We start from the raw sequence: 14010 nt of genomic DNA, 5'->3' as shown, positions 1-14010 counted from the left end.
GACCTATGGACTGTTTTCATCAGTCAAACCGATCGTGTGTAGACCCCTGACAGCCCTGTCAGATCGCCGCTCTCCCCTATGGGGGAGATCGGATGAACACAGACCGTCTCTCCGTGTTCACCCGATCCGCTCTGCAGACGGATGGAAAAATAGGATTTTCCATCGCCTGCAGAATCGGACCATAGCGGGGACGGATGATATCGGCTGTCAGCGGATGTCCCTTTTTCATCCGTACATGGATGGATGAAAAAGCGGACATACGGTCTGCATGTCTGAAAGGGGCCTAACAATAAGACCCCTTTCACACTGAGGCAGTTTTTCAGGCATTGTGGTGCAAAGAAAGCACCTGTAAAGTGCCTGAAAACTGTCTCTCATGCCTCCCCAAGTGCTTTCACACTGGGGCGGTGCGCTTGCAAGGCGGGAAAAAAAGTCCTGCAAGCAGCATCTTTGGGGATCCCTTAAGGCCCCTTTCACACTGGGGCGGGAGGTGCGGTAGCGGTGCGGTTTTACCCCCGCTAGCGGCCGAAAAAGGGTTAATACCGCCCGCAATGAGCCTCTGCAGAGGTGCATTGCCGGGAGTATAAAAAAATAAATACAAAAACATACTTGGGGGGCACACCCTAAAAATGCTATACATCTAAGATGGTGCTGCTATAAGACCAAAGACAGTACAAAACAGATTATAGCGCACACATGCAAAAATGACATTTATCCTGCCAGCGGTATAGCCGCGGTTTACCATTGCTTTCAATGGGAAGAAGCGGTGGAGGAGCGGTAAACACACCGCTCCAAAGATGCGGCTAGCAGGACTTTTGGAGCGGTCCTGCTAGCGCACCGCTCCAGTGTTAAAGCCCTCGGGCTTTCACACTGAAGAAACAGTAGCCGCTGTTTCAGGTCGGTTTGCAGACGCTATTTTTAGCACAATAGCGCCTGCAAACCGCCCCACTGTGAAAGGGCCCTCATAGTGTATACAGCGCTCTACACTGATCTGCCCATTGGAATGAAAAGCAATTCCGAAAGCGCTCCAACACGGGTGCTTTTAACCCCTTCTTGGGGGTTAAAAGTGCCCTGCTAGCGAACGAAAAGCACCGCTAAAACTAGTGACACTTTACCACTAACGGACCTGCCATCCCAGTGTGAAAGTAGCCTTAACTTCTCTTCTATTTGCTCTCTTTTGGTTTATTAAAGCCCAGATCCAGAAATTCAGCCACTTTCTAACATCTGCTGGCTTCCTATGAGTTAATTCCAATGAGGCGCATGCCACCCTGTGAACTTATAGCTTTAAAATTCCAACTGGCAGTTTTCCTGAGCGCTGGTGCTCTGAAACAAGCAACTCTGCCCACCCATTCACAGAAGGCTTTGCATTTTGTGAATGGTTTCATACAAGCGCTCTGTAATTGGGCAGGAGGAGGGAAGGGTTCAGGCAGAGTGAATGCATACAGCTCTGTAGCTACAGTAGCTGAGACCAGGAAGTACAGTGATAGTACAAGAACAACAAAAAAAAAAACTGTAAACCAAAGAGATGCTGCCACCTCATCTAAAGCTGGTCATACACTGGTAAAATGTCATTTGAAATTTTAAGAATGTTTGATTTTCTAAGTGGGGTTAAATCGACATTTGGTTGGATGTAAAAAAAATTGCGTTCAAACCAGGGCTGTGGAGTCGGTAGATAAATGTTCCGACTCCGACTCCTCAGTTTTATGTACTTCCGACTCCGACTCCTCTGTATTAATATGCGAATGTATTTTATACATTCCTTGAGTGAAAGAAACGCAACCTACCACAGGACTACTGGCTGGGAAGCCAACAGTCTACTGTATTGCACAGTTTAAGCAAAAGACAAAACACAATGAAAACAATCAAGTGACTGGATAGTAGCAGCAGGCATAAACATCAGGAACAGGATCTTTACCAGTTCAAAAATACAAACCACATTATTTGGTTGTTTTAGAACAAAAACAAAGCTTATCTATAATGAACCAAAAACAAAATCTGTAAAACCTAGAAATGGTTTATATTAATCTTGAAATGTAGTTCTAGGCTTAGCAAATGCAAATCAATTCAATGTGGAGTTCTAAGGAAGAGAATTGCCTCTGCCAGATCCTCTTTCATAGAGGCTCTTAAGTCAGACTTTATTATTTTTAGGGCTGAAAATAATCTTTCGACACTGACTTGGGTGGGTGGCATTGCAGTAACTATTCTGGCCACATCACTAACGATCTCTGGATAAACAAGGATGGCTTCTTCAACAGTAAGTTTTGATGAGCGATCATACTTTTCAACTTCTTTTAGTGCTTTATAAAACTCCTGTTGGAATTTTTTTATTTGGACACTTACTGGTTCTCTAACATGCGTTCCCTGTAAAAGCAGAACACAACACTATGGAAAGTATAAGTATTGCAGCTCCTAATTGTGCGTTGCGTGCCATATAGTGAAGCACATGAAAAGCGTGCTTCTTCACGGTCACTTAACGTGTTCGTTTTGCGGTTACGTGAGGCACTGCATGCATTGGTCTTTATTCTTACAGTAGAGAAGTCATTAATTATAACTTTTTGTGAATTGGGACATTTAAACTTGCTTTTTTTTTTTTTTATTCCAATCTAAATTTAGTAGGAGTCGGAGTCGGTGCATTGTTTGCCGACTCCGACTCCAGGTACCCAAAATTTCCGTGTCCGACTCCGACTCCACAGCCCTGGTTCAAACAGTGCATGTGGATTTCATTCAGGAAAGTCCCAAATCTTAAAAGCAAACAAAATTTTGACATACTTCCAAATGATTTTCTTTAAGGCCCCTTCCACACAGCAAACCCGCTCAGATCCACCTGTCCATTTTCATCCGATCTCCCCATGGGAATCAGCAGAGCTCTGACAGGCCCCTCCCCACTCAGTGAGCAGAGACGGACCTGTCATCCGCCGGCTCAGCGGAGATCAACAGAGTGATCTCCTGCTGAGCTGGCAGACTCCGCTAAACGGATCCGTCCCCTGTGGAAGGGGCCTAAGACATTAAATACACTGAGAATTTTTGTGCGAATATTTGTTCATAATTTTGTATAAACAATTGTTTGAATATCTAGCCAGCTTAAAGCAGAGCTCATCGGATTCTGCCCCCCCTCCGGTGCCACAATTGGCACCTTTCGGGGGAGGGGGAACAGGATACCTGTTAAAGACAGGTATCCTTTCCCACTTCCGGGAGTCTGGCCGCAGCTGTGACGTCACTGCAGGGCTCCCTCCTCCTCCTCCCCTGGCCGCCGGGCTAATAGAAGAGAGGAGCGGGCCTCGCGCATGTGCAGTAGGGTTCCCGGCGTGAAGCCGAAAGGCTACACTGCCAGGTTCCCTTACCTGCAATGGTGGTGGCAGTGTAGCCTTTCGGCTTCACGCCGGGAACCCTACTGCCGACATCGCTGGACTCCAGGATAGGTAAGTGTACATTTATTAAAAGCCAGCAGCTGCAGTATGTGTAGCTGCTGGCTTTTAATATATTTTTTCCCGGACCTCCTCTTTAAAGTGATTGTAAAGGCTTTTCTTTTAACAAACATGTTATACTTCCCTGCTCTGTGCAATGGTTTGCACAGACCTACCCCAAACCTCCTCTTCTGGGTTCCCCGCCAGCACCCTTGGCTCCTCCTAACCAACCTCTTACTGTGGGGGCACTCGTGCAGGTCCAATCCTGAGCAGGGCTATGTGCGTCTATAGATACACACAACAGTTTGGCCACATCCCCAATGTATCCTCACTGGGTTTGACTGACAGTGCATGCTCGGTTAAGGGTCTGGTGTTGATTTGGGGGACCACACACCATTTTTTCTTTTTCATTTTTCCGTGGTGAAGGGCCTGGTAGGCATTGGGGAGGGGGGGGGGGGCAGAACCCCACGCTGGGTTTTTTTTTCCATAATTTTTTTTAATTGCCAGTATGTTTTTTTACATTAAGGTGTTAGCGGCAAGCCCGTTGACAGCTGATGATTCATCTGTTGTTAAAGAAGTTGTAAAGGAAAAAAAAAAATTTCACCTTAATGCAATCTATGCATTAAGGTTAAAAAACAACTGATGATGCCGGCCCCCAGCCCCCCCCCCCCCCATTTTACTTACCTGAACCCTCGAAAGTCCTGTGCTCGGTCCCAAAATCCTCCATTGGCTGGCGCTGCTGTCAATCACAGCCGAGGGGCAGGGCTGGGTGATACAGTGAGTGGCTATGACTCATCACCATGCAAGCTCTCTCGCATGAATGTGATGAGTTCTTGCAGATAGGACAAGAGACAGCCGCCGAGGGACCCCAGAAAACGTGGATCGGGGCCACTCTGTGCAAAACGAACTGCACAGTGGAGGTAAGTATAAGATGTTTGTTATTTTAAAGAAAAAAAAAATCCTTTAGTTACCCTTTAAGGGCGCGGTGGCCGGCTTCCCTGTCTGCTCCTTAGCAACCAGCTCAATGCGATGAATGAACACATTTAGGCTGCATTCACACCTGAGCTTTTTCAGCTTGTATAGCGCTCGTATAATGCCAGAAAAAAATGCCCAACAAGCAAAATCCCATTCATTTCAATGGCACCTGTTCACATCTGAGCATTTTGTCACCTGAAGCAAAATGCCTGAAAACTGCCTTAGACCTCTTTCACACTTGGACGTTTTTCAGGTGCTTTTGGGCTAAAAAATTGTGCCTGTAAAACGGCTCCCCTGCATTCGGGCTTTCACACTGAGGCGATGCGCAGGCAGGACGTTAAAAAAACTCCTGCAAGCATTTTTGGAGCGGTGTATACAATGCCCCTCCACCTCTCCTGCCCATTGAAATTAATGGGCAGCACGGCCGAACCGCTGCAGCAGTGCTTTGTGGGTGGTTTTAACCCTTTTTCGGGGGGTTAAAAGTGTCCTGCTAGCGGCCGAATACCTCCGCAAAAACGATGGTAAAGCGCTGCTAAAAATAGCAGGCGCTTTACCGCGCGCGCCCCATTGTGAAAGCAGCCTAAAGATCAAAAAAGAACATGGCCCAGATTTAAAAAGCAACTGCGCCTGCGTAACCAGAGTTACGCAGCGCAATTGCTTACGTGTCCCGGCGTAACGACTTCTCCTGATTCAGAGAGCTCGTTACGCCGACTGCAGCCTAAGATATGCGTGGCATAAGGCTCTTATGCCCTCATATCTTAGGCTGCATTCTTACGCAGGCCGCTAGGTGGCGTTCCCGTTGTGGTCAGCGTATAGTATGCAAATTGCATACTAACGCCGATTCACAACGTCACGCGAGCCCTGCGTACGCAGTTTACGTCGTTTGCGTACGTCGGGTTTCGCGTAAGGCTGCACATGCTAAAAGCAGGGGCAGCCAATGCTAAGTATACCCGTTGTTCCCGCGTCCCGAAGTTTAAATTTTACGTCGTTTGCGTAAGTGAATCGTGAATGGTGCTGGACGCCATTCACGTTCACTTTGAAGCAAATGACGTCCTTGCGACGTCATTTGCCGCAATGCACGTCGGGAAAGTTTCCCGATGAAGCATGTGCCCTATGCTCGGCGCCTAATTTAAATGATTCCCATCCCCTACGGGATCATTTAAATTGCGCGCGCTTACGCCGTGCATTTTGCCGGAGCGCCCACGCAATTTACGGAGCTACTGCTCCGTGAATCGAGGGTAGCGCAGAAAATTTGCGGGGGCGCAGGGCAAAAACGGTGCCCTGCGCCCATGTAAAAACTGCGCAAATGTTACTGAATCTACCCCCATGAGTTTTTTTGGGGCAGATTATTGGTGTTTTTCTGCTTTTTACATTGGTGACCTGAACAAAATCGTGGCAAAAAACGTATGACTTTGAAACGCTCAATGTGAATGCAGCCTTAATAATGCAGTAATTACTGCTAAATAGAACAAAAACACTGCATGCGGTATTTAACACAAAACTGATTTACCGCTAGCGCTATTTTACCAAATTGTTTTGCCCTTTATTTACCTCTTAGTGAAATTTTTTTATTGAGATTTTTGGTCTTTTTTTCATTTGGCGCCAGGTGTCAGCAATTCCTAATGCCTGATCCCCCAGACATGCAGTTCTGGGAGCCGGATAGCTGATTTACAAAACTGGCACCCAACTTTTTTTTTAGTTGGCTCCTAGATTGTCCTAGCACGCTTCCTTTGACTACACACTCCTTAGATACAGCACAGCGAGTACACGTTATTACTAGAGATGGGCTGGGGCGTGTTTGAAACCCCACATGCCCGATTCCGTCAGGAAACCGACACTGCACACCGCTAATAACAGGCAGGGAGACATTTCCCGATATCTGCGGACTGGTAAATGTGTGTAGGGTGACCACATTTCCAAACTGCCATTCAGGGACACGCCCCCCCCTCTCTCACCTTTCCCAAAAAAAGATGAGGGGGGGGATGTAGTCTCGGGGTTGATGGGTAATTTGCCGGCGGGTTATTTGTCAGGTGAATGTGCCACTTGCCACCCATAGCCTGCCACCAGATGCAGTGCCGCTGTCACTCCCCCACGTGAGTAGAAGGAAAGGAGTGGCGTCACTATCTGGAGAGTGAAGACCACACCAGTCCCTGCTGCTTGCCACTGGGTGCTGGAGAAGGTGCCAAGGTGGGTAGGGACAGCAGTGCTGCACTTGGCGCAGGTCCCGGTCTGAGAGAAAATTGTCACTGCTTGCAAGATGCCAGGCAGCGCTGGCCCTAGCAACCAGTTACGGAAATGTAGGTATTAGTTAGTAGGGGGTGGCTGTGTCCTCTATTTCATTCCGGGACATTGTATTGTCCCAGAATGAAGGTGCCCAGGACCCAGCACAGACATGTGAATTGCGGGACAGTCCCGTGCAATCCGGGACACGTGGGCACCCTAGCGGTGTGGAGTGCAGCTTCCTGGCGGGTTTAGGCATGTGGGGTTTTCAAACACACCCGAGTCCATCTCTAGTGATGCGCTAAGAAGTTTGGACACAAATCTGAAACCTCCTGATATCCCACCAGGAGGCTTTCAAAGTGGACAGCCAGTCATAGGTGGCAGAGGTGTGCCCCACCCCAAACCACAGATATACATGTGTCTGTGGGAGGGGGATGCCGGTGCAGTGTCATATTCTGCTCCCTATCGCAGAATGCTGTGGAAGTCACGTGGCGGCCAACTGCGCAATGCGTTCCAGCGGCAAATGCGATGCGTTCCAGGGGATTTACGACACTACCCTACCCAAGGATAGGAACGTTACAATGATGTATTATATTGCAGATTACCAGTCTGCAGATGAGGTGGTTGCATTTATATTCTATTTCCAGCCTTTTACTTCTCTTTCATTTCACCTGGTGATCCTGCCAGCAACACACTTCCTGTCCTAGGGTGACAGTCTGGGATAAACTTGGTTCAAACACGAGTCTGACCCCACCAGGAAGCTGTCAAAGTAAATAGTCAGCAGAGCCGGTGTAGTGTCACCGTTTGCTCCCTATCGAAGAATGCAGCCTAAGTCACGTGGCGTCGAACTGCGCATGCGCAATGCGTTCCAACGCCAAATGCGATGCGTTCCAGGGGATTCACGACACTACCGTTCAGTGAACCATCACAATTTGTCACGGAAGTGACGAGGAACCATACACAGAGCGGCGGGGGGCGGGAGAGAAAGAGACATACAGATGTAACGAGAACCATACACAGAGCGGGGGGGCGGGAGAGAAAGAGACATACAGATGTAACGAGAACCATACACAGAGCGGGGGGGCGGGAGAGAAAGAGACATACACATGTAATGAGAACCATACTGTATCTGCATGTCTCTTTATCTCTCCCCCCGCTCCGTGTATTGTTCTCATTATATCTGTCTCTTTCCCCCCCCCCCCCCCCCTTGTATGCTTCTCATTACATCTGTATGTCTTTCTCTCCGGGCCCCCCCCCCCCCCGCTCTGTGTATGCTTCTTCGTCACTTCCGTCACAAATTGTGATGGGTTCACTGAACGGTAGTGTCGTGAATCCCCTGGAACGCATCGCATTTGGCGTTGGAACGCATTGCGCATGCGCAGTTCGACGCCACGTGACTTAGGCTGCATTCTGCGATAGGGAGCAAACGGTGACACTACACCGGCTCTGCTGACTATTTACTTTGACAGCGTCCTGGTGGGGTCAGACTCGTGTTTGAACCAAGTTTATCCCAGACTGTCACCCTAGGACAGGAAGTGTGTTGCTGGCAGGATCACCAGGTGAAATGAAAGAGAAGTAAAAGGCTGGAAATAGAATATAAATGCATCATCTGCAGACTGGTAATCTGCAATATAATACATCATTGTAACGTTCCTATCCTTGGGTTTGGATACACATTCTGCTGACAGGCTGGGGTGACCAAGCTGTATCGCCTAACTGCAGCAAAGAAATGTCAGGTCATGGGCCCTCGCTGTGCTGTGTGGCAGAGCTGTGTGCATTTCAGGACAGAATAACAAATCCTTTGGCAGGCTGATCCTCTCCCCATTAATGTATTATGTGTGTGCCTGGAGCTCACCTTCCATTCTTCTCTGCCATCACCCCCTGGCTTAGTCACCTCACAATAAGGAGCCTGTGTCTGGGGACTTTATTACTACTTCCCGTTATGTTCTATACACATTTCCCCAGTCACTGAGCCTGCCCTACACATATGTACAGAGGGCAGACAACACTATCCACACATCACCCTCACAATCTGCTTCTGCACACTAAACCCAAATCTCTACAAAATAAAGCTCAGGCACTGAGCTAATGAAAGTATTCCGTCCGGAACTAGTCGGCCCCAAACATCAGTCCCCCTCAGGTACTCACCGTGATCACCGCGCATGCGCCCGCCAAAGTACGCGGCTCCAACAGCACAGAGCGCCAAGAATTCCCCGCGCATGCGCTGTGCCCGCCTTCTACGGCATCGCTGTTCTGGGAGAGGGAAGTGGCGCGCGTGAGCGGGAAGTGTTTCCGGGACGGAGTCCGAGACGAGTGTGTCTGCTGTAAACAGAAAGTGGAGCGAGAGGCTCAAAATAACGTGATATGGTTCCAAACACAAGCTCTTCTCATAGAATACATTTCCATATGTAAGCAATTCGTCCCCTGTAAAGGAAGTCACATATGATTAATTTAAAGATGAAGTTTAATATATTTAGATATTTATCTATATATATATATATATATGTATGTATTGCAGTGCTTACCCCTGAGAGAACAGCCGGTTGTGTTGGCTCCCTGTGACCGTGTCTGCAAACAACCCTGACCCTGGTACACCTGACTGAGCAGAGAAGGTTCATTTCAGATATGTGTATATACACCCCAATGGCTCAAGCTGCATCCACACCAAGAACGGCACAACTCCGCCCAATATTGGAACTTCCGCTCTAAGGACTCCTGACCCCCTGAAATGCCACATTTGGTATGTCATTTTGGAGGGGGGGGGGGGTGAGCAAATACCTAGTTTTGACAGGTACCCAGCTCCCACTTCCGCTCATGGCAGCACTAGGGTTGCCAGCCACCTGTCCAGGATTCACCCAAACAGTCCGGGTTTTGAATCTACCGGAAACCCGGACACATTATTTACACCGGGATCAGGGCCGGATTAACAATGGGGCTGATGGAGCTGCAGGGCCCATGACCTGACATTTCTTTGCTGCAGTTAGATGGAGCTGCAGCTCCAGGCCTCCTTTCTCAAGATAGGCCCATTTGCCCATTTTTAAGATTTTTTTTTCTAAGATCGAATTTGGGGGGTTGTAGCTCGATGACCAGAGGTGACAGAAACCCCACATTTGGGGGTAGGCATGGGAAGAGCTACCCCACAACTGGTTAAAATATGGGACAGCTATCATTTATGGTTCCAGAGATATGGGCCTGCTTGCACAGCCTGTCAGAAGCTACATTCAGAGCGGCCAATATAAATACAAGCTGACACACTGCAGCAGACTGATAGGATCACAGTGCTTATAATAATTATTTGTATATTACTCATGGTAATTAACCCCTTGCCACCCAGGCCAATTCTGACACTTCTCTCCTACATGTAAAAATCATTATTTGTTTTTTGCTAGAAAATTACTCTATGGTGGTCTTTGCACTTTTTATGTTGCAGGGTACAGAGCTGCACGATTCTGGCTAAAATGAGAATTGCAATTTTTTTGCTTAGAAGATAGATCACGATTCTCTCACGATTGTTGTGGCGTAACATCATCTTCCACATTAAAACAAATAAATAAAAAAATGGGCTAACTTTACTGTTTTGTTTTTATGGTTTTTATTATTCATTGAAGTTGGCAAATGCAGTGTGACATAACATATTGCAGCAATTGCCATTGTATTCCCTAGAGCAGTGTTTCTCAACCTTTTTCCAGTCGGGGCGCCCTTGAAAAATATTTTCAGTCTTGAGGCACCCCTGTCCCAGACTTGGTTCACGTCGCTGTGTGTTGCGGAACACGCACAAAATCGCGCTCGTTCTTGACACACAGACAAATGCTCTGCTCTTTAGGGGTGCCATTAATTCTTAATGGTGCCCCATCCATCTTTTTTTGTGGCACAATTAAAAAAAAAAGGGTCGGGGACTTCTTTCCCCGCATTACTGCGGGTAGGGAAATTAATGGGTTGCCCTACACGCAGCACGCATCCACACAGAATCAAAAGCTTGTTCACATGTCAGGCTGGAGGGGCAGTAAAACCACATGGTTGAGCTGTTTTTACCACCCCCAACTTTTGCCCCTTTAGCTGCAGAGGCAACAGCTGGGGGTGTAAACATGCTGTGGCTGCAGCTGGAGGTATACCAAGGGTGATTGGGGCTGCACTGCAACTACCCCGCAACTGTGTGCATTGCATTTACGGGCTTAAAATAGGTGGTGAGGAGGTAAGATATGCCTCTTTACTGGCTGACAAATGCCCCTGAAAAGCGATATGAACACAAATTGCTTTTCAGAGGAGCAGCAGTCCTTGCTGCTATCTCGAACAAGCCCTACAAAAGTAGTTCTGATGGTACAGGAATAGGGGGGTCAGGATTAAAAGTAATATACATACAGACAGATGCGCACGCACACAAACAGACACACGTACAAACACACACATTAAAAGTAACATACATACAGACAGATGCGCACGCACACAAACAGACACACGTACAAACACACACACTGTGTGTGTTTGTACGTGTGTCTGTTTGTGTGCGTGCGCATCTGTCTGTATGTATGTTACTTTTAATCCTGACCCCCCTATTCCTGTACCATCAGAACTACTTTTGTCACACACACTAACAGACATGTGTACACATGCACACATACACTGAAAGAAGAACTGTCAGAGCTGCACAACAACCAATCAAATTCAGAGTGCTGTAGCCATGAATGGAGGATGTGGGGTGTCAGTGACTGTGACAGCTGGTTATTCATAGCAGAGCCCCCCCTCACCACCTTACCCTTGGCCTCGCAGTCAGCGCAGTACTTGTCCTCCTCCCTCAGCATATGAGACAGGATGGCCTGGTGCTGCTCATTCAGCTTCAGGGCCTTCTCCCTCTCTGAGTGGGTGGCCATGTCTGCGGGCAGGGGAGCAGTGTGGGTCACGGTGGCTCTACTCTTTCTTCTTCCCCCTCAGGGAAAAGCGCGCCAGGCAGAGTTCAGGACGGTACCCGCGGCTCTCACGTCACAGAAGCAGTGTGTGCGTCCGACCCTCCCATAGCAACCGATGACGTATTCGGTTGGCAAGACGCGGTCGGGAGGCCCGTACAGCCAGCACAGCTTCCCGAGTGCCGGGAAGTGAGTTTTAGACAGCGGACCGGCACCGCTGTAAAGACACATGTCCAGCAGTAGTGTACCAATATTTGGGGCATTTTGCCGCGGCACACCTAGGGACTCTTCACGGCACACCAGTGTGCCGCGGCACACTGGTTGAGAAACGTTGCCCTAGAGTCTCTGCTAAAATATATATAATGTTTGGCAGTTCCAAGTAATTTTCTAGCAAATAATATTGCTTTTTAACTTAAGAAACAAGTGTTGGACTTTAAGTGGTTACATTTAGTTACAATGTTAGTTAGTTACAATGTTTCATTTTGTTTACAAACTTCGCAGACTGCCCAGATTTTTTCTTTACACACAGAAGTGTATCCCTTTGATCTAAGAAGGAAGCGTCAGTTACAATGTTTCCTGTTAAAAACTTGGCAGACTGCCCAGATATTTTCTTTTGACAGCTGAAAGTCTTTCCACTTGTTATATGAAAGAATTGGCAAACTCTGCATTGAAGATCGTCAGGGGGGTTGAATCGAGATCACGATTTTTTTAACGATTAATTGTGCAGCTCTAGCACGGTATTTGCGCAGCAATTTTTCAAACATGTTTTTTTGGAAAAAAATGTTTCATTCATTAAAAAAACAGTTAGTTAGTTAAGTTAGCACAATTTTTTTTGGTATCCTAAGCGATGCTTTAAATTTTTTTAGGTTACATGTTTAGAGTTACAGAGGAGGTCTAGTACTAGAATTATTGTTCTCGCTCTAACGATCGTGGCGTATGTAACCTGTGTGTATCTGGCTCTGATACTACCAGTGCCTACCCAGCCACTGACTAGAATCTCTCCCCAGCCTGTCCCCACACACCCTCTCACCTGCTGACCTGTGGATGGGGGAATCACTCCTGCAGTGTTATTGTGTTCTGCCAGTGAGTACAATGATCAGTGTTGCTAACTTTAGCTGGCAGCACTGATTGTTTTAAGAAAAAAAAAACAGGCTGGTTGTACTCAAGTTGATTAATAGATTGACTTGTGTAAAACCAGCTAGCCCATACATAGATTGACTATGGCTGGTCTCTGCATAATTGGCGTAATTTCAATCCATGTATGACCCGCTTAACCACTACTCAGTCCCTAAATATCCTTCCACTCATGTACATAGTGCTCACTGTCATACTCTCCACATTCCTCTCCTGTACATAGTGCCCACTGTCATACTCTCCACACTTCTCTCCTATAAATAGTACCCACTGTCATACCCTACACACTCCTCTCCTGTACATAGTGCCCACTGTCATACCCTCCACACTCCTCTCCTATACATAGCGCCCACTGTCATACCCTTCACACTCCTCTCCTGTACATAGTGCCTGCTGTCATACACTTCTCTCCTGTACTTAGTGCCCACTGTCGCACCCTCCACACTCCTCTCCTGTACATACTGCTCACTGTCATACCCTCCACACTCCTCTCCTATACATAGTGCCCACTGTCATACCCTCCACACTCCTCTCCTATACATAGTGCCCACTGTCATACCCTCCACACTCCTCTCCTATACATAGTGCCCACTGTTATACCCTCCACACTCCTCTCCTATACATAGTGTTCACTGTCATACCCTCCACACTCCTCTCCTATACATAGAGCCCACTATCATACCCTCCACACTCCTCTCCTGTACATACTGCCCCATCATACCCTCCACACTTCTCTCTGGTACGTACTACCCTCTGTCATACCCCCTCACTCTTCCTGTACATACTGCCCATTGTCATACCCTTCACACTCCTCTCCTGTACATAGTGCTTTTTTCCATACCCTTTGTACTCCTCTCCTGTACATAGTGCCCACTGTTAGACCCTCCACATTCCTCTCCCTCACCTGCACATACTTCCCACTTATATACCGTCCATACTCCTCCCCTATGTCGCTTACCCACAAAAACAGTTCTTTAAAATTATACTGAATACCCTCAATGTTACCAGCTCTAGAATGGAAACACTTTTGTTAGTTCAACTAAAGGAAATCTCAGTTCTCATATTTGTTCTGCCCCATTATTAGTACTCATTTAATTTTGTGATTACTACTATGATGTATAGAGGAACATTGGGGATCTCAGCTACTCTAAATATAGCACTTATATAAAAAAGTGGCCCTGAAAATATTTTTTAAATGTTGGCAACTGTGCACTTAGGCACTGCCCAAGGGCCACCGTCCACCGGGTCAGTAGGGGGCCCCATGAGAGGCTCCTGGGATCCTGTGATAATAAAGCGGTAGTAAACTTTCCTGACATTACTACTTTTTAGAGGCCCTGGGGTAGGTTATGCCACAACGTACAAGTATGCACAGCATATTA

General features: G+C 47.4%; 1 protein-coding gene and 1 long non-coding RNA gene across 5 annotated transcripts in view; one reads left to right on the top strand and one right to left on the bottom strand.

The window, feature by feature from the left end:
• Nucleotides 1-8896, bottom strand: part of TBCEL (tubulin folding cofactor E like) — a 66336-nt gene extending 57440 nt beyond the window's left edge. For 2 of the 4 annotated variants that reach the window (XM_040325554.1, XM_040325550.1), the window contains exon 1: nt 8452-8720. The gene's annotated coding sequence lies outside the window, so the exon portion shown is untranslated. Of the gene's footprint in view, nt 1-8451; nt 8721-8744 lie in introns of those variants that run through there. The other 2 variants (XM_040325551.1, XM_040325548.1) reach the window with 2 other exon arrangements.
• LOC120915225 lies at nt 8830-10065 on the top strand. Its single transcript, XR_005743852.1, has 3 exons — nt 8830-9004; nt 9115-9336; nt 10027-10065. It is a non-coding gene; the product is annotated as an uncharacterized LOC120915225 (long non-coding RNA).
• The last annotated feature ends 3945 nt before the right edge of the window (nt 10066-14010 follow it).

This window comes from Rana temporaria, chromosome 10 (assembly GCF_905171775.1).
Source record: "Rana temporaria chromosome 10, aRanTem1.1, whole genome shotgun sequence".
NCBI lineage: Eukaryota > Metazoa > Chordata > Amphibia > Anura > Ranidae > Rana > Rana temporaria.
The sequence above is the reverse complement of the archived record's forward strand: the minus strand, read 5'-3'. Positions and strand labels throughout refer to the sequence as shown.